The following is a 27,563-nucleotide window of genomic DNA, read 5'->3' as shown; positions in this document are numbered from 1 at the left end:
CTCTACACCCAGCTGGGGCTCGATCTCACAACGTCGACATCAAAAGTTGTATGCTCCACTGACCAAGCCAGCCAGGCACCCCTCTTCACAGCATCTTAACCATTTCTGGGAATTTAATTTTTTATCATATTTGATAATTTCATGGGGGGAATATGTAACTCTTGGGTTATCCAGTAATAATAATTATATTTTTAAATATGTAGATAATTTATATTTACTTTTTATGTTGTATTTTTGAGATCTTTGTTAATTTTTTTTATTGTTGTGTATGTTTGTGCATGTGTGTTTAGGGATTTGAAAGTGAAAATATTTAAGCAGCTCATCTTTTGATTTTAAATGAATGTTTTGTTTATGTTAGTTATCTTTTTTTAAAGATTTTATTTATTTATTTGAGAGAGAGAGTAGGGTGGGGCAGAGGGAGAAGGAGAAGCAAACTCTCTCCTGAACAAGGCGGGGGAGCCCTTAATCTCAGGACCCTGAGATCATGACCTGAGCTGAAGTCAGACGCTTAACCAACTGAGCCACCAAGGCACCCCTAATGTTAGTTGTCTTGTTTTATTTTTCTTTAAGAAAGAGTTGGAATTTTAAAGAGTCAAATATCAGTATTTTTCCTTGTGTATTTTACTTTGATGTCATGCTCTGTGGGTGTTTTTCCTTCTTCCAAATATATATAAAAATATAATATATAAATTATATATAAAAACATATATAGTATGAGATATTTATTATAATGATGATATGTAAATCACATGGGATTTATTTTGGTACTTTATATGCTATGTAATTTAACTTATTTTTTCTATTAACCTTCTTTTGGAAAATGTTTTTATCCACTTATTTTGGATACATCCTTAATCATATAAAATAGGTTCTTTAAGTTCCTTTTTTAAAATTTTATAAGACATTACTCCAGTTCTTGGAATAACAAGACTGTTTACAAAAGTAAGATTAAATAATCAATAATAAACTCTCTATATATGAAATTATTCCCCATTCAAGCATTCCCTGTCCATATCTAATTTTACTAACCCAACCAACATCTTTGAAGGTTAGACACATATTTGGATGTAATACAAAAACAATAGAAAAAGTGAAAGTATGTAGGATTTACAAAAAAGCACCTATGAATGATTATGTTTAGAAGTCAAATATAAAGATCAAAAGGAAAAGATAGTTTAATTTGTGCTCATAATCAGTTAATTATGTTCCCTTCTGCTAAGGAAACTCTAACTTAATGCACACAAATTACATACAAATCAGTACGAGATAACTTGAATTAATTTACCCCTCTATGGAATTATATATATATATATATATATATATGTATATATATATATATATATATATATGTATATATATATATAAAGTATATATCATTTTACCCAGAAATTTTATAAACATAAATATTAGTATTTAGTTTTGAATATGTAAATCATTTATACTTTATGCGCTTGCTTTCTCTTGAGGAAGTGCCATTTGTTGCCTATTATTGGGAATAGAAGATGAGCACTTCTGCCCATGCTTCTTAGTATCAGAGTCATCAAGGAAAAAAATTCCAACACTGGATGGAGCAATGCTTTACTTACACGGGGAAGAGGTAGTGCAAGATCAGCTTCAATAGTGGGCATCAGTGTCCCATGTCCAGTGGGTTCCTCTGGGCAGCTAACCTAGGGCAATTGGCCTGCATACATACTTCTTGTGCTGCTGCCGAAGGACCTTGTCTACTCCCTGCAGGGGACGATATAGCAATGGGTTGACCAAGTGCCACATGACACACAGACTTAAGCAGAACAAAGGAACACTATTTGAGTCTGAAATGGAAAGACTTCCCCACACAAAGTGGTAAGTCCAGCACAAGCCATGAGAACTCTGTCTTGGTAAGGAAGTGCTCCAGGCCCAACACCCATTCTTATGTGGCTGAAAGGAGGTCAAAAGACTACACCAAAAAGATTGCCTTCCCCAACAGTTTCATGGGGATTTTGTCTTCTCCGTATTGTTACCTTTGACCTAAAAATAGAATATATCCCCTACAGAGGACTCTACAGAGAAGCCATTAGATAATGAGAATATGATTCATTCTCTAGCCATTTATAACAAGGCTAGAAAACAAAACAGCAGAACAAAGCCAGAAAACACAACAGCAGAACAAAGCAAAACTCTAAAATAGAAAAGAGAGGTCAAGTCAATCCAATTATTTTTATAATAAATGCATACGTATTACAAAATATAGTGTTACCTGATTTATACATTCTGTTTTTACTCTTCATAAAATTCCTGAATATCAGAAACGCAGGCATTTTTTATTAGCACTTCATTGGAATGAAAATTGGAATTTTGATCTATTCATACAATGTGTCAGAAGCATTTTAACCACAAACTGCCTCTCAGGCCTTTACTCATAGTTATTTGCTTTCAATTTCTAAATTTTTTGTATTTTGCTTTCCCAGCATATAGCCTTTATAAAGTAATGAAGTAGAATTTAAGGGCGGCTCCTTGAAATCAAAACCCTGCTTAGTAAAGAGAACAATGTTGTCATAACTCGAAACAGTTCAAATAGATGAGGACCTAATTAATATACTCATTTTAACATATCCTAAAGTAAACACTGTAGTATGGCAGAAAAAATTAATAACAATATATCATGATGGAAAATGGATTATGTTCAATAATGGGAGATAACACAAAATTGTCATGTATTTTATCCATCACAGTAAAAAATGTTGGTATTCATAGATCAAGCTATGTTTTCACAATTATTTCACTTAAATAGAACCTGCATTTTTTCCGATATGCTATATACATCTAACATTTCATGCAAAAATTTAGAGCTTAATGTGTGCATATCTGTATACAGACTACAACTTGTCTATAGATTGGATTTCAAAATCTATTAGTAAGTTTGTTGATTAAAACTTGTAACAGTTTCCCTAAGGATGAAAATAAAAGATTTGATTGCAGATAAGCAATTGCTCTTATACAAGGGAAGAGTTAAGACTCTCTTATAAGAAATAACTTTATTTGAGATTTCCTAAATAATAGTTAATATTGTAATCAGGTATCTTTATTGTAAGAATGTTCTCCTAGTCATTCTTCTCTTATTTATCATTGAATCTGTAATATCAAAATCACTTTCCCACAATTACTCAAATCATTGTATATATGTTGATGTAAATCTAATAACTACCATTTTGTTGAGTGATTTCAAATTTATTTTCTTGAACAAAATTTATCGTTCCTTGTTATATACCAGGAAAGAAACTTTACATATATACAAATTTACAATGTACTTCTTTTACCCACAGATATGTAAATTAGCTGTAAAAAAACCTATTGTCTGTTTACTATGAACACAAAAACATTAATTGTTGTCTCATTGATTAATAGAATTTTTGATCATTAATTGCATGGTATTTATCTCTGTTAATATCTTCATCTAAACCTACATGAATATTTACATAGACATCTGAAATCCAAGTACAAAATACTATCTATTTAACTGGCAATATATAATTTTGAAACAGAGAAATATCAACAGCTAAAATTTTATTTCTTCACCAACAAAAGATTACTGAGATGTTACAATCCTAATATTTTGTTAGGAACACATCAGTTAATAAGCATTATACTGAGTTACCCTAATGAGTATAGATGAGAAATAAATAGGTCAGCAGACTAAATAAATGGGTAGAGTTTTGCTGCTGTGTAATGGACTATTATGCACCAATGGACACAATTAATGTATTAAATATGTTGTAGGGTAAACTTAAAATAGAATGAAATTCATCCCCTTTGAATGCATTCCTCTTTAAGATAAATTAGCCCTCTCCCTCTCATTGGAAGCACATATAAATTTCATCACTCCTTTTTGCTCCCTGTTCTCATTACCCACTCTCCCCTTCCACTAGCCCAACATCCAAGGCTAGTCTGTACTTTTTAACTACATGACAAAGTCTATCTAGTTGCTCATAATCTAGAGAAATAAATGTACTTCCCTCTAGATATCATTTAACAATTGTTTAAGCATGGATATGACCCATGAGACTACAATCTTACTCACTAACTACTTTTCCTTTGAATGGTATAAGAAGAAACAATCACAGAACATATTGTCTAAAAAAAAAAACAAACCCTATATATTCTTGGAATAACCAGCCATTTTCACATATGACTTAAATAAGAAAAGATTAATATAAATTCTTAAGTATAAATAATCTTTGTCATTTATTAAGTCATTCATTTAACAAATATTTAATGAATATATCTATAACACTCATCTAGTTTCTAGTTGTGCAAGGATAAATGTGACAAGGTCCATGGAAATGCCAATTTTTGTTTTAAAAATTTTAAATTATTTTAAATGTTGTCTTTTTACAATGTCTTAAATTATCAATAAAATTTTAGATATGGAACACTTTGTTCATACACTCATTCATACTTAGAAATTCTTAGGGGGCATCTGGGTGGCTCAGTTGGTTAAGTCTCCAACTCTTGATTTCAGCTCAGGTCATGATCTTGAGGTCATGAGATTGAGCCCCACATGGAGAGCATGCTGGGCATGGAAACTGCTTAAGGTTCTCTCTTTCCCTCTCCCTTTGCCCCTCCCCCCTGGCTCTCTCTCTCTTTCTCTCTCTCTCAAAAAAAAAAAAAAAAGAAAAGAAAAGAAAAGAAAAAGAAAAAAAGAAAGCTCCACTAAGAAATGCTTAGAAAAAATGCTTTGAAAACCTATTTGCCAGGAATTATGGTAAACACTGGAGATAGAAAGAGAAAACATCAAGGCAAAGAAACTGAGGTGTGAATAGTGTTCCAGGCTGAGACATAACAAGGAGGAAAGGGTGGCTGGAGTGCTATGAGCTAGTTGAACAGTAGAGATAAAAATTATAGAGGTAGACAAAGTAGAAATCTGGACAGAACGCTTTACACACCATTTCGGGAGACCTGGACTTTACTCTGAGTGAGAAAGGAAGCCATTCAAAGGCTCTCCCTTGAAACAGGTAAGAAGATAAACCTGGAAATATTAATCTTAAAAATATATAAAAGGTATTCTAATCCATAAATTCATGAGATATTCAAAAGAATGAGTGCAATCAGAGAGAAGGAAAGTTCTTTAGCTGAATTAGAGAACAGCTAAAATGCGCAGGTCAGGGAAATAAAGAAGAACCACCAAAAGAGACAAGATGGAATAGCAAATGGGATAGGGAAGAACTAGAACTTAGATGAATTTAGAAGAAAAATGGGGGTGAGCAATTATTTTGATTGTTGCTGATAGTTTAAATAAAATAACAAAACTATTTCCATCCAGATTAATTTTGGGAGATGCAATATGTGAGACAAATGGGTAGGAAAATCAACATGAGTGTGCCTTTCTTACCTCTGGACAAATCCTGCTCTTCCCAAACAAGAGAGTAATTGGTGAAATTCCCAACACTAATTTAGCAGTGGAATGAGATAAATTTCCTCTTCTCCACCCACTGCATCATTCTGACATTCTCTTCCACAAACATTTATCCAGTTCTCCCTTAATAATCAATGGGCACTAGGGAGACGTGTGACTCACCACATGAGGATAGGGACAGAGGAAGGAGGAAGACTTCCAGCAATGAAGTCACCTGTTAGAACAGATATTTGCTATAGCTGGGAAGAAGAAGAATTGTTTTCCTAATGTTGCGGAACTTGGACTGGATCGCCTGATGGAAGAACCAAGCAGCACTCGGAGATCTTGGAGGATAGGAGGTTTATTTAACGCCAGTGGGCTCAGAGGAGAGTGATCTCCAAAGGTCTGAGCCCCGAGCACAAACAAAGGGGGCAATTTATACACTTTTACTTCTGTATATGTGGCACTTTCACGTGTGCAGCAGGCGGGGCAGGAGGGAAAACCCAGAATGGCCCAGCGGCCGGGACCGGGATTCCCTTGCTGGCTTGGTTGGCCACCTTAGAACACAGATTTCCCTTATCATTCCCCCCTTTGATGCCCCTTTAAACACCTAGTTTAGAGGGCATAATTTTCATTCTCTAAGTGAGTAAGGAGCAACTGGAGTCTGATCTCAGCAATTTGAGCAGTGATAAATCTAGTAAGGGCATTAAGAATACAATACTGTGAAGAGGAGCATTAGGAGGGGGCCAATGAGGGGGGTGAACTAAGGGAACCATTGTGAGAAGGAATCCCACCAAGTCGTCAGCTGGAGTGCTTCCCACTGGTGATTTACTCGTTCCTGTAATTGGGTCAGAGTTTCTTGGACCACCCCCGACTCATTAGCATAGAAAAACATTTCTCCTGTAAGAAGAGGCAGAGTCCCCATTGTGCAGCTGTGAGCAAGTCAAGCCCGTGCCTGTTTTGGAGAACCACTGAGGCCAGTGAATCAAGTTGGCACTACAGGGCCAGGGCTGACTGAGTGAGGGCAGAAAAATCCACCGTGAGTTGTTGAGTTAGCCCCTGGTACTGAACCTGTGACATCCCCACGACGGTGGCGCTGAGGGCAGCACCTGACGCAGCCAGCAGGCTCATGAGAAAAGGGATGGCCAAAGGGGAGTATCAGCGGCAGCTAGGAGGTCTCCATATAAGAGGGGCATTGCTCCCGGGGAGGACTGAAAGATCGGGGAAGAGACTCACAAGCGTGCGTGATTGATTGTGCAGGGTGATGCAGATGTATACACCTTGATCACAAGCCAGAAAAGTGGTTTTAGGCACACAGACCCGACTGTGGCCCATGATGGGAGAGGAAGAGTTTCCATACAGTGGTACCAGAGCCATAAAGGCATAATCTGAGGTCCCTGGTGCCGAGGTGGGAGCTGACATGGTGGATTGGTTGAGGATACCTAGGTATTGGACAGGACCGGGCTTCATACAGAGGGCCATGGTAGGAACACCATCTATGAGGTTCCCAGGAGGTATCAAGAAGTTGGCATCCATCAAAATGGAGGTCAACCATTGGTGTGTGTCCATCCCAGGTGTAAGAAGTCAGCAGGGGTGCCAGTGCAGGATTGAGGGGAATAAGCTGGAAAGTCCATCTGCCAGTAACAGTGATACGAGAGTCTGTCCCCCCTGCCGGGCCGGGCAAGCTAGAGGCAGTGCAGAGGAACAGCACACCAGGTAGCAGAAGACCAGGACTGACTGGGGCCAGGAAAAGCATGGTGAAATGTGCTTAGGAGTAGACAGCAGAGGGCCAGTAAAAGTGGGGTCTATGACCTTAGTTAGAGGGAGCCATTGTGGCTAACCCATCAGCAGATAAAACCTGTGGACAAGTAAGTGCAGTAATACATCCTAGGGTCACCCAATAAACAATGGCAATAGTAAGCTTCTGGGAGAAAGTCCAGTCAGGAGGGGCAATGGTGTAGAGTCCGACTCCTAAGATGAGGGAAATCACACCAATGAGAGCTAGGGACCATGGTAAGCAGGTGTCTTTTTGAAGGCGAAGCTGGAGTGGGTTCATGAGGTCTGGCTGGACTCTCCACTGGTGCGGCTCCTCATCCAAATGATGAGCTTTCTTCAGTCTTGAGTGGTGGACCCATGGGGTGACACCTGAGACCTTGAGGGCAGTAGGGGTGGTTAGAACAACAGTGTGGGGCCCTGTCCACTGAGGTTTGAGGGGGTCTTTCTTCTAATCTTTGACCTAGACTGAGTCCCCTGTCTGGAAGGAGTGTACCTGAGACCCTAGGGAGATTGGGGCCCTCTAAATGGTGTACTTTTGTAATTTATTTAGGGTGGCCCCCAGACCCTGAAGTTGCTCCTTTTATTTCTTTATCTCTAACCTGAGATAAGCCTAAGTTTCCTGGAAGGCTCCCCAAGCAAGGGAGAGGCTGTCCATATATTAATTTAAGTGGGGAGAAACCTAATGCCCCAGCATACAGGGAGCATGCAGGAGAGCTAGGGGTAGCAGATCCGGCCACGGGAGGTTAGTCTCCTGACAAAACTTTGCTAAGGTTCCCTTGAAGGTGCGATTCATTCGCTCTACTTTTTCTGAACTTTGGGGTCTGTAAGCGGTGTGGAGTCTCCAGGTGATGTTGAGAGATTTGGTCAAGACCTGTACAATGTCTGCTACAAATGCAGGTCCATTGTCACTATGGCAGACCAAACCGGGGCACGATCTCCCCTAAGAGGACTTTAGCTACTTCCCGGCTGTGCTCCATCCTGGTCAGGAAGGCTTCGACCCACCCAGAGTATGTGCATACTATTACTAGAAGATATCTGAACCCCCTGCTCGGCTGCACATCTGTGAAGTCTACCTCCAGATCTTCAAAGGGGGTTGCTCCCATCCTCTGGACACCTGGCAGGGGCCGCGGTGCAGCTGAGTATTATTTTTAGCACATGTTATGCACCGTTCACTCGTTGCTTGGCATAGTGCTGGCAGCTGACTGAGGTAGTAGTGCTTCTTGAGAAGGGCCTCTAATGCAGTTTTTCCCAGATGAGTGAGTTGATGGTGTTCCTTGACTAGATGCGCTCCAGTTGCTGTTGGAATGAAGATGCACCCATCTGGCATCATCCACCATCCCTTTTCAGTCAGGGTGGCCCCCTCAGCCATGACCCATTCTTTTTCCTTTTTACTGTAATTAGGCAGAGGGACTTCTTCTGGGGGTGTCAGGGCCATGGTGAGGGGAAGGGCTCTGCCCATGTCCTCACTGGCTGCGGTCTTGGCTGCCTCATCTGCCAATTTCCCCACACTATGGAGTCGTCTCCTTTCTGGTGTCCCTTACAGTGCAAGATTGCTACTTCCTTTGGAAGCCAGACGGCTTCGAGGAGTCTCAGTATCTCCTCCTTGTTTTTGATAGCTTTTCCTGCGGCGGTTAGCAGGCCCCTTTTCTTGTAGATGGCTCCATGTGTATGTACAGTAGCAAAGGCGTAACCGAGAGTCAGTATAGATGTTGACTCGCTTGCCTTCACCAACGGTGAGGGCTTGGACTAAAGCATATAGTTCAGCCTGTTGAGTGGACCATCCAGCCGGTAATGCCTTAGCTTCTAGGACTTTAGTAGTTGTGGTTACTGCATAACCTGCTTTCTGGGCACCCTCCTATAGGTAACTGCTGCCATCACTGAACAGCGTGAGCTCTGGATTCTTTATGGCTTGATCCCACAGATCTGGATGGCTCACATAGACCTCATCAGTTACCTCGGAACAGTCATGGTCTGGTTCCCCCTCTTCCATGGGAGAAAGGTTGCTGGGTTTAATGTCTTTACTGTTTCCAGGGTGACCTGCAGGTTTTCGTAGAGGAGCCCTTGGTATTGTGCTAACTGAGAGTTGGAAAGGAAGTGGTGCCCCTGTGTGTTCATGAGGGACACAACTCTGTGAGGGACCTTGATGTTAAGTTCTTGCCCCAAGGTGACTTTGTCCACCTCCTTGATGAGTAGGACTGTGGATACCAGCGCCCTGAGGCACAGTGGCCATCCTGTTGCCACAGGGTCCAGCTTCTTTGACAGGTATGCAACCGGCCATTGCCAGGGCCCAACAGTCTGGGTGAGTACCCCGAGCACTATTTTTTCCTTTCCATGCACAAAGAGATTGAAGGGTTTTTCTACATCTGGTAGGCCCAGGGCTGGAGCCCACCCCAGGGTGGTCTTTATCTCTGTGAAGGCGGCTTCTGCTTCCTCAGTCCAGGCAGGGGGTTCTCGATCTGGTCCCCCTAAGAGATCATAGAGGGATCTTGCTCTTGCCAAGAACCCAGGGATCCAGATGCATCAGAAACCTTCAGCCCCCAGGAATTCTCATAGGCCCCTTTTTGTCTGGGGCTGTGGCAGGGAGATGATGACTTTCTTTCTCTCTGGCCCTAATTCTCTCTTCCTTTGGGTGAGGAGGAAACCAAGGTATTGGACATGTTGTTGGCAGATTTTTGCCTTCTTCCATGAGACTTGGTATCCTGAGTCTGACAGGAGCTGTAGGAGGGTCTTTGTGCCTTTTGTGCAGTCTTTGTGTGTCACTGGCAAGGAGGAGATCATCCACATACTGGAGGAGGGTGCATCATGTGGTCTCTCTTGGGAAGCTGGCAAGGTCCATGGCCAGTGCTTCCCTAAAGAGGGTTGGTGAGTTTTTAAGCCCCTGTGGGAAGCGTGTCCAAGTCAGTTGCATCTGGCACTCTGTATCAGGTTCAGTCCCTTCAAAGGCAAACAGTGGCTGGCTCTGGGGAGCTAAACGGAGGCAGAAGAAGGCATCCTTTAACTCTAGGCAAGTGAACCATCTGGCCGACCCTGGGATTTGGCCGAGGAGGGTGTATGGATTCGGGACCACCGGGTGCAGAGAGATAGTCACCTTGTTGATGGCCTACAAATCTTGTAATGGTTGGTATCCACCCCCTGGCTTCTTGACTGGCAGAAGTGGGGTATTCCAGGCTGACTGGCACTCGACTAGAATACCTGCTTCTCTGAGTTTTGCCCAATGTTCTTGGATGCCGATCTTAGCTTCTTGTGGAAGGGGGTATTGCCTTTGCCTCTGAGGTTGGGCTCCTGGGATCAGTTCAACCATGCTAGGGGCCCAATTCTGGGCTAGTCCAGGTGGGTTGTCTTCAGCCCATACTGAAGGGAAGGCGAGTCTGAACTCTGGTGGGCTGCTCGGTTGGGCTGGGCACAGCATAGCCTCCATTCTTCTTCCCTTGGCGTGTTAATTGCTAGTACCAGAGACCCTGTCTCCTCTTGCCTTGGGTTCAGTTGGAGGCTAGGGTGCCCGGTGGGCAAAGGTTATCTGAGCCCTAAGCTTGGGGAGTATGTCTCGGCCCAGGAGGGGGATGGGGCAATCAGGCAGATAAAGGCATTCATGTCAGACCTTGTGTCCCCGAGTTCACACTGGCGAGCCTGGCAAAAGGGCTGTCATATCGCCCATGTCCCAGTGGCCCCAAGGATGTTTGCAGTCTTTTTGCTGAAAGGGGCCACTGGGGAGGTGACAACAGAGTGCTTGGCCCCAATATCAACCATAAAAGTCACTGGTTGGCCCCCTACTTTCATTCTGACCATGGGCTCATGGGGGCCAAGGAGGAAAGAGTCTGGTCCCCCTCAGTCTGAGTCTATTCCCGCAAGGCCTATGAGGTCCTCCTCTCGGGGTTCTTCCTTGTAGCGGCTGGGCTTTTGAGCCTTTCCCCAGTTGGGACATTCGTTTTTCCAGGGCCCTTTCTCCTTACAATAAGCACATTAATCCCTTGCCAAGTCTCCTCAAGTCTGGTGGGAACAGTGGAGTGGGGCCGGCCTGAGGCAACTGGGGCGGGAGACTGCCGAATATTAGGCACGGCGCGCCTTCTCTTTTATGATCCCTTGATCTGTCACCACCCCACTGTTGCCCCCAAACTGGTGGCAACAATGGGCCAGCATGATTGGGTTTCCCCGTCAGGGAACCAAATGTTGCAGAACTTGGACTGGATCACCCAATGGAAGAACCAAGCAGCACTAGGAGATCTTAGAGGATAGGAGGTTTATTTAACGCCAGTGGGCTCAGAGGAGAGTGATCTCCAAAGGTCTGAGCCCCAAGCACAAACAAAGGGGACAATTTATACACTAATCTAAGAATTAAAGACCTCATAATGTATAGTGGTCCAAACACAGTGCTATAGCCTTTGAAGGAAAATCTCCGTAAGAACTGCTTGATTTTGTTATCTACACTCTTTTGGATGTTTTGCATATTTATAAGCTCACTAAAACTCAGTCATATAACTTGAAAATGATACACTCCATATAATTATTTGCTGTATCTATACTGAGTAAAACTATTTGCTGTAAGTTAAATATGATATATATCTGCAACTCATTATGCACCTAATAACAATGGTTCTTGTTAAAAAGTAAATAAATTTAGGGCGCCTGGGTGGCTCAGTTGGTTAAGCTACTGCCTTCGGCTCAGGTCATGATCCTGGAGTCCCTGGATCGAGTCCTGCATTGGGCTCCCTGCTCGGCAGGGAGTCTGCTTCTCCCTCTGACCCTCCCCCCTCTCATGTGCTCTCTCTCATTCTCTCTCTCTCAAATAAATAAATAAAATCTTAAAAATAAATAAATAAATAAAATAAAATAAAAATAAAAAGTAAATAAATTTAAATAAAGTTAAAATAAAACATCTTAAATTATGTTATTCAAACATCAGACTACTGCTCTTTGTTTAAGAAAATGAGCAAATAGTTAATTTAACATTTTAATATTAATATTGATATCTAAAATTTTTTAAAAGATTTTATTTATTTATTTGTCAGAGAGAGAGCACAAGCAGGGGGAGCATCAGGCAGAGGGAGAAGCAGGCTCCTCCATGAGCAGGGAGTCCAATGTGGGACTCCATCCCAGGACACTGGGATCATGACCTGACCTGAAGGCAGACGCTTAACCAACAGCCACACAGGTGACCAGATATTTAAATTTTTTTAACAGCAAAAAAAAGTATAAAAACAAATATTTTCTTTAAATTCTTATATTACATATTCACATAGCTCAGAAAATTAAAATCATGAGAATCTGATAAAATAGTTGGATGTTCCTCTGAGAAAATGGCACATTCACATAAAATTTTGTGTGCAATTACAAAGTTAATACGTTCATCTGAAATCCAACATTAGGTCCCCTCCAGGAGCTCTATCCCTTCATAGGCTCCAGTTAAGACCCCCTGACTCAATTTTATTTGCTTCATATGTTTAATGTAAATGGTTTTCTTTATAGAAAAATTCAATGTTTCTCCACAATTAATATGCCTTGTCTCCAACATACCTTCTCTGTATTTCTACTACATGAAGAATATTTCAGTATATGAAAGATAGTGAAAAGCATTGTTTTGTTGATTATTACTCATCATATCTTCTTGAGATTAGCTTTGTAAATCAATATATCTACACCAGAAAATGTATCTGTGTTTATTGTAAATCGATGCACTGAAAAAATATATGTTGTTTAAATGCTGATATTCAAAGCCTCAATGCCTCTGCCTATTTTGAAGTATTAGGATATTATGAGTACATTAGAAAAAGAGTTAATGCATTAATGTAAAACTGAGAGCAAATATTGATTTTTTCTAAAGTTCAGGTTTATTAAATAGCCTTGGGAAAATGTAAGGTCCAATAATATAATATTTATGAATTAAAGTGTAATGGAAACTCATTTTTACTAAGTTTTTATGTTGTGGTTATAGCCCTTTTACAATGTAAGAGCTTGCAACATGATTAGCAAAACAAGTAAAGTGAAGACAGTGACTGAATGGAAAAGTCAGAATTACTTATTATATGAGGCATTCAATCGTACTCGGTCATTGTATTTTCTTTCACTGAGAATTTTGGAAAAGGAAAAATATACGTATTTTTAATTCTTAAATGTAAACATTCACATTACATTTTCTTTTATCTTTAAAAACAAGGAAACTCAGTCAAACATTAATATTTCATAATACTGAAAAACATGCTCCCCAAAAGTATGTGTAATTGATATATATATATACATATATTATGTATCTATACACACACACACACATACATATATACAACTTTTAGGTGATAATATCTAGAACTTTTTTAAAAGACCAAATAAAACTATAAAACAGGAATATTTATATACATATTTGCTTGTACTCAGATTTCTATGAATATTTGTTAACTTAAAGAAAAGATCTTTAAGACTACATCATGACTTTAAGAAATTACAGAATGAACCCTTTCATACAGATGATTTTTGACAATTTCACAAGGACAAATTTTAGTCACTTAAAATTCATCAGTAACACCTTCCTGAAGATACATCAATAGTGTGGTGAAACACTGAATTCATTTAGAATGAACTAATCATAAAATCATACCCTGATGAAACACGTCTCAAAATGGCATAACCACACTTATTTTAAACCAAACACAGTCATCCAGAGCCACTAAAGATACTTAGTTTCTTAAATGAAAATTGTATTTAAATCTAAATATCCTTATTTACTCCATTGATTCAAATATAATAATAAGAACATGAATCAATAAATATAAATTAGCTAAAATTATGATGAAACTATGGTATGATATTGGTAAAATAGTAAACAAAGAGACAGAGAGAATAGAAAAAAATAGATGATTTGGTCATTTTATTTTTTTTAAGATTTTTTTTAAGATTTTATTTATTTATTTGACAGAGAGAGAGAAAGCGAGAGAGGGAACACAACAGGGGGAGTGGGAGAGGGAGAAGCAGGCTTCCAGCAGAGCAAGGAGCCCGATGCGGGGCTCGATCCCAGAACCCTGGGATCATGATCTGAGCCCAAATAGACGCTTAATGACTGAGCCACCCAGGTGCCCCTATTTAGTCAGTTTAACCTGTAAACCTGCTATTTACTCAAGAACCATTACAAATCCATGGGAAAATTCATTCAATAACTGTTATTAGAAAATTAGCTATCCATGGGGAGAAAAATAAAGTTTGAGACACTCATACAAATAAGACAAAATTTCCAGATAGATTAATGACATACATGTTTAAGGAAAAACTCTCTGGTGATATCCTGATTGAGATATTTGGTTATATATTCAATATTTTTTCCTGAACAACAAAAGATAAAATAAGTAATGCTAAAATACAAGCCACACACTAAGGGAAGATATTCCAAAACATATAACTAATAAGGCATTATTATCCAAAATATATAACAATTCCTGCAAATCAGTAAGAATTTTAACAACTCAAAAATATACAAAGGATATAACAAAACACAAAGGTAAAGAATTCCAAATTCCCAAATGATGTGAAAAGAGGTTCAAATTTTTTTTCTTTTAATTCCAGTGTAGTTAACACAGTGTTATATTAGTTTCAGGTGTACAATATAATGATTCAACCGTTCCATAGAATGCCCTTTGCTCATCACCAGTGCACTACTTCATCCCCATCAACTATTTAACCCATCCCCCCACCAATCTCCCCTCTGGTAACCATCAGTTTGTTCTTTATTGTTAAGAGACTGTTTCTTGGTTTGCCTCCCTCCCTCTTTTTTTTTTTTTTTTACCATTTGCTCATTTGCTTTGTTTCTTAAATTCCACATATGAGTGGAATCATATGGTATTTGTCTTTCTCTGACTGCCTTATTTCACTTAGCATAATACTTTCTAGATCCATCTATGTTGCTGCACATAGCAAGATTTCATTCTTCTTTGTAGCTGAATAATATTCCATTCTATCTATTTATCATATCTATCATCTCTATCTATTTATCTATACCACATCTTCTCTATCCATTCATCTATCAATGGACATTGGAGCTGCTTCCATAATTTGGCTATTGTAAATAATGTTGCAATAAACATAGGGCTGCATATATCCCTTCAAATTAGTGTTTTTGTATTATTTGGGTGAATACCGAATAGTGCAATTACTAGATTGTAGGGTAGTTCTATTTTTTAAGTTTTTGAGGAACCTCCATACTATTTCCCACAGTGGCTGTACCAGTTTGCATTCCCACCAACAGTGTACACATGTTTCTTTTTCTCCACATCCTTGCTTACATTTGTTGTTCAAGTAATTATTAATAGGTATGTATTTATTGCCATTGGTACTTGTTTTGTGGTTGTTTTTGTAGTTCTCTTTGTTTCTTTTTCGTACTTCTCTGATCTTTTCTTCTCTTACTCTCTCATGGTTTGCTGGTTTTCTTTAGTGATATACTTGGATTCCTTTCTCTTTCTCTTTTGCATATCTAGCACTGGTTTTTGATTTGTGGTTACTATTAGGTTTGCATCTAATATCTTCTGCATATAGCAGTCTATATTAAGTTGATGGTTGCTTAGGTTTAAATCCATTCTTTATTCCTCCCCCCACCCCATGTTTTAGGTATATGTCTCTTTATCATTACTTTTTGCCATTTTCATTACTATGTGTCTTGGTGTGGACCTCCTTGGGTTGATTTTGCTGGAAAATCTCTGTGCTTTCTGGATCTGGATATCTTTTCCTTCCCCAGATTAGGGAAGTTTCCAACTATTATTTTTCAACTATTATTTCTTCAAATAAATTTTCTACCCCCTTTTCTCCTCTCTTCTTTTTCTGGGATTCCTATAATGGGAATGTTATTACACTTGTTGGAGTTGCTGAGTTCCTAAGTCTATTCTCATTTTGCATATTTTTTTCTCTCACCTGCTCAGCTTGATTAGTTCTGATTACTCTGTATTCCAGATCACTAATTCACCCCTTTGCTTCTTTTAGCCTGCTATTTATTCTATCTAGTGTATTTTTAATTTCATTTATTTTGTTCATCTCTGATTAGTTCATCTCTGATTAGTTCATCTCTGAATAGTTCATTTTTATCTCTTTGTTAAGGGCCTCACTGATCTCTTCCATCCTTTTTCTCAAGTCCAGTGAGTATCTTTATGATCATTACTTTAAATTCTTTTTCAGGCATACTACCCACATCTGTTTCTTTTGGGGCTCTTGCTATGGTTTTAGCCTGTTCTTTCATTTAGGATGTACTCTGTCTCCTCATTTTGTCTAACTCTGTGTCTGTTTCTGTATGCTAGGGAAAACAGCTACATCTCCTACTCTCAAAAGTAATGGCCTTATGAAGAAGAGATCCTGTAATGCCCTGCAGTGCTGGGTCACCTGTTCACCAGAACCTGGAACTTCAAGGAGTATCTCCTATGTATGTTGCATTTGCCCTGCTATTGTAGCCTGGCTGCTTTTTCCTTCAGTCTAGTCATCTACAGAGGCTTTCTTTGCCTATTGTGGGAAATTTGCCTATTGCAGAGTTTAGTCCTAGGCCTGGGTTGGGTGTGCAGTTTTAACAAGGTGCATGTTGGTCTGTTTGTGAAATGAGCCCTGCAGTCACCACAGCAGAGACCAGGGAAGCCTGGCATTATCTGCGAAGCATGTGAAGCAGGGCAGGATGTGTGATTTTTAACAAGATGCACCTTGGGCTTTCATAGGGCCTATTGCCACCATTGCCACAGCCCAGGCCAGGACACCACAAAACACATGGGTCAGTAGATATGTTGTTGGCAAGGTTTTTGGTGGTCTTTTGGGGTAGGGGACCTGCAGTGCTGGGACTGAGGAAAACGTGATCTGAAAGGGCAGATCCACTGAAGTCCAGGGGTAGGTGAAAGCAAGTTAGGTAGTGAATGTGGATGCCACACTGGTTCCCAAAGGTGGCCATGTGTTTATGCTGGGAGGTGGGGGAGAAAGATGGTGCCCTCTACCTCCTTTGTTCCAGGAGAAGTGCCTCGGTGATACCTGCCCTTCCAGCACATGCTCCAGAATGAGTAAACTGTTCTCTCTCCCATATGCCTCAGGAGTTTTTCAAACCGCTGCTTCGTTGTATCTCTGTTGATTGTCATGCTGTGTTCTTAAGGGCAGGGACTAGGCTTTGTATCTCTGGGTTCTTCCACAGTCAAGCCCACTGATTTTCAAAATTCCAGGCTTTAAGTGCCTCTGGTTGTAAGAACTCATGAAATTCAGTCCCTCTCACTTTCAAAGCCAAATGCTATGGAGATTCATATTCACCATGCAGGTTCCCTGGTGTGGGGGTCTATTTCTTTCCCCTTACCATGCTCTCCAAGTCCCTTGCTTCCCTTCCCCTTGGAGATAATCCCATGAGTCCATTTATTTCCTGGTCTCATCTCTGCCGTTTCTACCCTCTTTAGTGTGCCTTTTCTCTAAGTAATCTTATGGAGTTTGTTCTATCAGTCTTCAGGTCATTTTCTGGGTTATTTACACTGATAAGAGGGTTATCTAGTTGCATCTAGATGGGATGAGGTGAACTTAGGGTCCTCTTACTTTGCCATCTTCCCAATCTCCTCCAAAAAGAGGTTGAATCTTGTATATAATCCAAATTAAAATGCCTGACAACTACAAGAATTTTACTAAGGTAAAACTAAGGTAGTCTTTATGTACTACCTAGCAAAAGTACAAATTATTGCAACCACTTTGAGCACAAATATTTTTTCTAAAGACTTTATTATTTATTTATTTATTTATTTATTTATTTATTTATTTCTCTTAGAAAGAGAGAGAAAGACTATGCACAAGCAGGGGGAGGGGCAGAAGGAGAGGAAGAGAGAGAGAATCCCAAGCAGACTGCTGAGCACTGAGCTTGACATGGGGCTCAGTCTCACAGCTCTGAGATCATAACCTGAGTGAAACCAAGTGTCAGACACTTAAGCAACTGAACCACCCAGGCACCCCATGAAGACAAATTCTTAATAAATGTGTGTATATTTATATACATATGTATATATTAACTTAGAAATTCTATTTCTAGTCACACACACACACACACACACACACACACACACACACACACACACACTGTTTCAGAGGAAAGGGCAAAGAGGAGATTCTATCCAACTCATATTCTTCCAACTTACCCCCAATTGTAAAGATAGTTAGAAAACTTAATTCCATCTGCAACCTTATTTCCTCTTTGCAATATAATGTAACATGTTCACAGGTTCCAGGGATTAGGACATTGACATCTATGGGGGTTATTATTCTGCCTACTACAATTATTCAAAAATTAACTACATTATTTGAATCCATATATCACTGGTAAAACAATGAAGAAAAGTAGAGCAGTGATTCTCACTAAAGTCAGGAGAGTGATTACTTCTAAGGAGAAAGGCAGGAGGTGTAAATAGAGAAGGGCAAAATGGTACAAGCCTCTCATTCTGGTGATGACTGATTTCTTAAACAGAAGTTACAAGTGGCTTTATGTTGTCATTTTTTATCCTTCGTCAGTGGGTAGAGTGTTGAAGTAAGGCATTTTCTACAATTTAAAATTATCAGGATTTTTTTCCCTTGTAATTTTAAAGGTCACTAACTGTTTTTCAAAAAATATTTAAGATTACTTCAAAATAAGAAAGCCTAAGAACACACATACAAAGAAATTACGTATTGTTTAGGTACACAAAGGTATATAGTTCAATTAAAACAAAACAACATTAAATTCTTTGGAGCAAAGGTATTGGATTAATTCCAATTTTCACTTTGGTTTCAATCTACACTGTGCTTCGACCTGCTCTGTGACACAGGAGTGTGGCTTACATCAACTTGGTTCCTTTGCAATCTGGTTTCAGGTAAGGTCTAGCGAATGGAAGGCACTGACAGGAGATTGGGAATTCAATAGGTAGAGTGAGAGAAGAGTATTTATACTATTTTATTTATTCAATATTTGAAAAATGAAAACATGCAGTTATGTTATTTTGTTATATATAAAAGGCTCAGTGAATATGATTGAACATGAAAAATCATTTTTTGTGGTTGTTATTGTTGCTGCCATTTTCATTTCTTTCCTTCTCCTTCCCCCTCCTCTTCCTCTTTTTCCTTGTTCAATTTCTTTTCCTTCTTATCTTCCTCTTTCTTTTTCTTGTTCAACTTCTTCGTCTCCTCCTTCTCCTTTTTCTTCCATTACTTCTTCTTCTTCCATTTCTTCTCCTTCTTCTTCTTCTTCTTCTTCTCTCCTTCTTCTTCTTCTTCTTCTTCTTCTTCTCCTTCTTCTTCTTCTTCCCTTCTTCTTCTTCTTCTTCTTCTTCTTCTTCTTCCTCCTCCTCTTCTTTTCTTCCTCTTCTTCTTCTTCTTCTTCTTCTTCTTCTTCTTCTTCTTCTTCTTCCTCCTCCTCTTCTTTTCTTCCTCTTCTTCTTCCTCTTCTTCTTCTTCTTCTTCTTCTTCTTCTTCTTCTCCTCCTCCTCCTCCTCCTCCTCCTCCTCCTCCTTCTTCTGCTTCTGCTTCTCCTGTAGTTTGTTTCCTTCTTTTCCTAGTGTTGTTGTCCCCAGTCTATCAGGGGGATTTGATTTTCTTACTGGTCTTTTTTTAGTCAAGGATAAAAAACCAGAGGACAATACAATTGGATCAAATAATCTTGCCATTGCTTATACAGCGTAGTATGCAAAGAAGTATTCTAGAAACTACAATAACTACAAATATTTTTCCATTGCCACCTCCACTGGATCCTTAGCTTTAATAATGTCAAACAATAGTCTAATGTATAAAAGAAAATAATAGAAAAAAACAATTCTGGGTCATAATTGAACAGCTAATGATATCCTTTTTCATTTTGGCATGAGTGAAAAAATTCACTACTAGCATGTAAATTTTTAGATACAGAAAATGTAAAGCAAGAAAAGAATCAAATGAGCATTTGATTGTGATAGAGCATCACATATGATCTTGAATTTGAATTGAACCGTTCATTCTTTTCTCTTTTGCCCTGATTATTATTCAAAACTTATTACTTTTTATACTTATCATCTGTCATGCTTAAGGGAGAAAGAGTAAAGGAATCTGAGTTTATAGATTCTATTCAATTATTATATCCTGACAAAAATATTTTGACTTTTTCATCTAGACATGGATTTTCATCTGGATAAGTATGTGTGTATGCATGTAACAATTATTATTGCAGTATTTCCATGAAAGACTGTACATATGAGAGACTTTATGTTATAAAGTATACCGTCCCTGAGGTCAAACTGACTGAATGCAAAGCCTCGTTATCTAAATTATTGACCATGTGATCATTAATAAGTAATTTAACCTTTATAATCCATAAATTTGGGATAATAAAAGTGACTTCAAATATTTTATAATATTTGCATATTATATACATACTTAAAACATATACATAGACTCTCTTTTACACTATCTAGATTAAATTAAGCATTCATACATACTAGTTATTAATTTATGGCAAAAAGAATAATCTATGAAATTTCAATGTATATAAAGCATACCTATAGTTACATATCTTAATATCAATTAAATGTGTATTTATATTGTATTTACTCATTTGTTGTTTAGCATTTCTAAAAATAATTGGAGATTGATAATAATAAAAGACATATGAAATAAAACATTTAAAATAAAAATTGAAGTCTTTGGTTCTTTAGTGTTACTGCCTATATTTTCTGCTAAAGTTATTTAAAGATTGGAGATAATTGATTGTTAATGATCATAAACATATGATCATGATCAGAGAAACCAAGCAGAATTTAATTTTTAAATGGATCTTAGAATGTTTTCACTGATTTTGATATGCTTTCACTTTTTTGATTCTACTACACATCAAACTTTATGGTGTCTATTTTATATTTGCATTGATATGGCCAGTAGGTAATTGAATAAATGGAATGGCATTTCAAGAGAGAGATAGACTAGAGAAATTTTTTTCAAATTCTGTCCTTAATTCTTTTTTTTCTTTCTATAACCTTTTTTTATTGAAAACCTCAGACTGCTGTTATTTTAACTTTACCAGCTGTGAGCATGTCCTAGTTCTGTGTCTGGGACTCCAGCTTCTGTAATCATGCTCCACATTTTCAACAGTTGCTAGTTATTTCTACATGTGAAATACTTCCATTCAAAACATTATCCAAAATAAGAGAACTAAATAATAGTCATATATTATGAATATTTTATTGATAAGAAAACTGGGTCTCTTAGAATTTATATGATATACTTTAAACCACAGATTTAGTAACTAGAAAAGCAGAGACTAAAACAGATCATTGGAATCCAAATCCATTGCCTTTCTATATAGGACTCTCATATATAAATGCATTCAAATGTATAACAATGTTACCATCATTCAATTTTATTGTATTATTGTGCTTATATTATCCAGTATAATCTGTGGTGTGCTCTGAGTTAATTTATTTCATTCGCTTTATCCAGCATTTCATATATAGAAAAGACCCCTTACACTAAGTTATCTGAATGAACTGCTTCACATTATGCTCTGATGATAGCATTATTGCTTTGTGTTTCTTCAGGGTATTGCAGATTCAAAAATATAAAGCTCATTAACATGAAACAGCTCCCTGAGGAGATGTGTTATGTGGAATCCAATGTTTACAAACATTTATAGCCCTATTTATCTAAAAGTTGTCCATTAGTTGGCAGTAAATCAGTGTGATTTGCATTTGAAATACACTATTTACCTTTAGTAGCCATGCAGCTAAATGTATATTACATATTTATATATAATATATATACAATATATATAGTGTGTGTATAACATAAAATGAAACAATTATGCAATACTACATTTTAAGTTAAAGAAATCCACGAAGTTGAAAGAAAGATACATATTTGTTTTCTTGTTTAAACCATTGACAATTTATGTGTTTGATTTTCAACAGTGGTCCATAATTCAGATTTCTTTAAACTTAACTTAGTATTTATTACTTTGAATTCTGACACAGACTTAACATAATCATTTTAATCCTGAATGGTAATATTTCATATTCCTAATTGCAATGAATGGATCTCAGTTATAACACAAGAAGAAAAGTCAGGATATTATATTAAGGTATTCATTAATCAATTTATTAAATATATGTGAACATATTCAACGTGATCTTGTTTCACTAATTTATTCATTTATTTAATAAATATTCATTAAGTTCTTAAAACGTGTCAGGGTCTTTACAGTAGAAACAAATGTGAAAGGAAGAAATGTCTTTATTTGTATAATTTACATTAAAAGATGGCACAAAAATAAAAACTAAGTGAAAAAAATGGGACAGATAGAGGGGGTGTCTTTGGAAAAGAAAGAACTATAACCACATAAGAACGGCAAAAAATAAGAGATATAAGTTGTTTTCTCAGTAACTTCCCCATACATGAAAACCAAGAGACACTGCATTTAGAAAATCCTATTCACCACAGTGGAAGGAAATGTAATACAGAAAAGGAACTCTGGACTGCTGATGGTGGCTGGTTGAGGCTGAAAGCCCTTGCAGCAATCTAGCAAGTGTGATCATGCTTAAGAAAATCAAGACTAAGCATGTTGTATGTTTTATACATAAACAAAGTCAAGTATATCAGAATCAACTAAAGAAAGTTACAATGTCTTTTATTAGAAGATTTTACAGTAAAAATGACTAATTCTTTTCAAATAACTTTATAAATGCAATCATATTTATATTAAAATCCCAATAAAATCACTAAAATTAATCTTACTGCAAAACCACATGTTCTGGGGAGTTATATGGACTTAGATTAAAATTTCAGATCACTTGTTAATTGAGTTATGTGTCCTTGGGCATTTGACCAACTTCTCTGCTCCAATCTCTTACAGGAGGACAAAAATATTCTCTCTTATAATAATAAGGGGAGTAAATAAAATCAATTATAAAATATCTAGTATAGTGTCTGATATTCAGAAAATACTTCCCAAATGTTGATTTTTCCTTTCTCCCTCATAGGTTCTATAATTGAGAAACCTATTTGACCACCAAAATATGTGCTTCCTCTTCAGATTTGTCACTTGGAAGTATTTGCTCAATGAAAGATTATATTCTCCAGATCCTTTCATATCTAGTTATAGCCATGTTAGTAGTTCTTGCAAATGAAATATGAATAAAATGATGTGCTCTTCAGGACAGGAATATTAAAAATCAGTGTTCTGGACTTCCAGGTTTAGTTCCAACTTGTAAAGAGATTGGAAATTATCACTTCCATTCTAAACAAAGAAACAATGGCAATAGCAACCAAAAAATCTGAATAAACTGAAAAATTATTACTTTCATTGGACCCATGAAAGAACTGAAGATGCTGAAATCTGGAGAGAAAGGTGAATAGCAAGAATCATAACAAAGATCTGTTTACTTGGAGCAGAACCTTCTGGAGCCATAAACTGTAAGGTACCGTTAAATTGGAATGTCATGAAATTGTTGTGGCTGAATATGCACTAAGAAGAACATGAGAAACACCACAAGACCATAGTCTTATGTGCACGTAGGTAGGCATCTTCATGAGTTTTATCTCCAGCTATCCTGCCAGGTTCTCACTTTAGAGTCAAGAAAGACTTTGTGGATCTGGTTCATGAAAGGGAAGAAGAACCATTATGAAATATTTTCAGATAGTTCTACATAACAGTCCTACTCTGCATGAGAAAAGACTTTACTAGAGCCTTATTCCTTCTAGGGGGTAGGACATGTACCTAACTACTGTGCTCTTTAGCTTCCTGGTCTCTAGTTGGTGAAAATCCTAGCATTAGATTAAGTTGAGGACATAGAAGTAAAATTAAGAACTGTCCCATAGCTTAAGGTGAATATGATGATAGGTAAGACTTATTCTTAGTACAATGTGAAGCCATCTAATGATTTTTAAATGAGGAATTACATTACCTCAGTTGTATTTCAAAAATATCATTCTGGCTTCCTATGTGGGCAATGAATTGATAGCAATAAGTGGAGACAAGAAAGATCAAATTAGATGATATTAGAAATGACTAATGATGGTTACTATGACTAGAGTGTCAGTGATTGAGAAAGAAAGATGGAATGACTTGGGCATGTTTTGGATGCAGACCTTTAAGGATTTATTGAGGACTGGATGTAGGTAATGAGCAAAGGGGATGAGCAAAATGAATCCTAACTTTTGGTATGATCTGGCTGGTTAATTAATTAAGGGGGGTGAGGGGAGAGACAAATTTGGAGGAAGTGATTATTGAAATTCTATTTTGAACATGTGAAATTCAAGATGGCTTTTGACGTCTGAGTGGCTGAATACAGTTGTAAATTAGAGATTTGCTTGGAACTTGGTAGTGATCTAGAATGGAGGTGTTCAATTTAGGAATTATCACCATATGCATGGTCTTCACAGTTTTGAGAATATATGCAGCCATAGGTGGGGGAAGATATAGAAAAGGGCCTGGGATGGAGCCCTGAGAGACCCATTGTTTTATAATACACATAATGAAGAGAACCTCATAGGAGCAGACGAATAAGGTGCAGCCATTGAGCTAGAGGAAAACCAGGAAACTGTAACAGAGTCTATGTAAGGAGAATGATGAATGAAACAATAAACAAAGAGCTCAAGAGGATGCAGACTTAGTATTGTTATTTTGGACTTGGAACCTGGCAGAGTTCTGTCTTTGCCTCCCAAATTCACAGTTGCGACAGGAATCAAATGGCCCACTCAAAATAAAATAAGGTGAAGCAGGTTCATTTATTTACAATGAGACTAATTATAAATATGCAAGTGGGATTTAGGGAAACCACAACCGACATTATGTGAACCTGGAGCTAACAGCAAGCAAAGCTGTTACGATCCCTAAGCCTAGGGGACAGACAGAGTGACTGCCAGAGGCAAAGAAGAGTCCACAGATGGGTGCTAAACCAGTAACTATTTGCTAGATGAGCTAGGTAAAGAAACAGTGAGCTAGGTACAGAAATTAATAGTAAGCTTTTGCAAATTTTGATAGCAATTTGATAGAATAATTGTATGTTTGTTATACCTCTTAATAAAAATGGTTTGGGGTCTCTGGGAAAAAAAAGAACAGTATCTTTAGAAGGGTATTTTTGAGAGAGATGTAAAGGGATTTGATAAAGCAGAAATGCCAAGAGTTAACAGATTTTTATAGAAGTTTTACTATGAAAAGAAACAAAAAAATAATAGAGTAATAGGGAGGCTTGTGGTATCCAGAGAGTAATTGAATTTTGTTGTTTCAGTGGTTAGTGTTATTGTTATTGTTGTCTCTATTTTTGTTATTTCAAGATGGAATAGCTGGGGCACATTTTTATGATCCCAGAATGTTCCAGTAGCTAAGGAGAAACTGATAATGTGTGGGAGAGAAAGCGTAACTTGTTAGGTCAACAGAGTCACAGGTTCTACATGGAAGGGCAAGAGTCAAAAGAGTTATATAAAAAAATAAGCACATTAGGCTAAGTTTAAAGGTTGAATAGAGAAAGAATTCCTAACTAGTTAAAAGGAAATAAATATTAAGAGACTTGGAATAAACATTAATTGAGGATTTTAATAATAATAGAAGATGAGTATTTTTATGAGGTATGAGGAAATACGGGCTGTAGGACAAGGTCAGACTGAATTGCATGTATTATGGTAAAGATTCTTAACTTTTTCCTGGGGGGAGAGAGTTCCACATTCTTCTCTGGAATGCCACCACATCTTGCAAACAGGCACTGATTGCTTCTATTCCACATTTTCTTTGCAAAGATGTGGGCAGGGGAATAGTGGCCGTGAAAAAAACCAAAGTGGCAGTCAGAGAGGACTGAAATACAGGAGATATGATAGGAGAGCAAAAAAGAAGAAATCTATAAAATCTTCTTAAAGTAAATTATCAGCAGTGTCCAATGCTTCCTAGATGAAAACTAAGTCAGCCTTTTGATCTTAGTAATCAGAAAGTGACTAGTGACCAGAGCCATCTTAGTGGTGATTAGATTCAAATTGCTTGAGGAGTGAGCTTGGAATAAAGGGAAGGCAAAGATTTGTAGCAATGCTTTAGTGGAATCAAATAGCTAGTAATGCATGTCCAAGAAAGATCATTGTTTTATTTTTTAAAAATTTTTTTGAAGATTTTATTTATTTATTTATTTATTTATTTATTTATTTATTTATTTATTTTTATTTATTTATTTTAGAGAGGGGTAAGGGCAGAGGGGAAAGGAGTGGGAGAGAATCTCAAGCAGACTCTGTGCTTGAGCATGAAGGACGTGGGGCTCAATCCCACGATCCAAGGCCATGACATGAGCCAAAACCAAGTGTTGGATGCTCAAATGACTGAGCCACCTAGGGGCCCCGATCATTGTTTTAAAATAGAAAAAAAAAAATAGAGTATATTTTTATGGTAAAGAAAAATACCCTTTAGAACATTTGAAAATGTAAATGATGGAATAACTGTGGGTTAATATTTACAAAGATAGAGAAACTTTTGAAATTGGAAGGAAAAAAAGAGTGTGCATAGAGGCAAACTAGTTTGTGGAAAATGGAGGAATCTAGATGTAGAAACAAAGTTCATTTGAGAAAAAGTTAAGATGGTTCTGCCATGGGGAACTTGAGGTTGTAGTTGGGCATTGTGAGGGTTTTTGCTGAAGCCCAGTCACAATGATCCATGACAATAGTTAAAAGCGTTTTTCCATTTGCATTCCAAAGAATCCCTCAACTCATAATAACATTTGAACAGTGGAAGAATAATATCAAATATTCAACAAGACTACTAAAGGATATTCTTGGGCAGAGGAAAAATAGACATCAACAATAAGACATTATTTCATTAATCTCTTATCTAACCATACTATTTTATAAATTCATAAAATCCTCATAAAACAGAACGAAAGGGTAACCGCTTCTGAGAAAGTGGCCCCTAGAGGTACACATCTCCGATAGGCCCAGCTAATTGCTTAGGAGTGTTCCTTCAGGCTGATAGCAATAAATCAGAGAACACTTGGATGGGATAGCAGTGCTAATTCCCTTTGGCTATAAAAAGTTTATTAGAATATATGATTTAAATCACTTTTCAGCTAAAAGCATCTATGATTTACACAGATTATCCTTTGTATTATAGTCTTTGTATGCTTTACAACCCTATATTCACTACTCAATTTTATGCTCCCTTAGGGCAAAGTGTAGGTGCTATTCATTCTTTTCTTTAGTACAGAAGCATTTTCTATTTCCATATACAAAACAGATGTTCAAAACCTAAAAACATAGATAGAGTAGGAAAAAAAAAATTGTTTGGTAAAGAACCAAAAATGTATTTTCCTAAGGGAAAAAAAATGTAATTTCATAAGGAAAAAGCAAATGATATCAAATAGTCATCATTTCTACCTTAGGACTGAAACGACAAAATTCCATGGAAGTTTGAGATTGAATGTGCCCCCTCTGGTAGATCTAGCACTTTCAGAAATAATTGAGAGGAAACCAAAAGGGAAAGCTCGAA

The sequence above is a fragment of the Halichoerus grypus genome, chromosome 2 (genome assembly GCF_964656455.1).
Source record: "Halichoerus grypus chromosome 2, mHalGry1.hap1.1, whole genome shotgun sequence".
Lineage (NCBI taxonomy): Eukaryota > Metazoa > Chordata > Mammalia > Carnivora > Phocidae > Halichoerus > Halichoerus grypus.
This window is presented reverse-complemented; position numbering follows the sequence as displayed.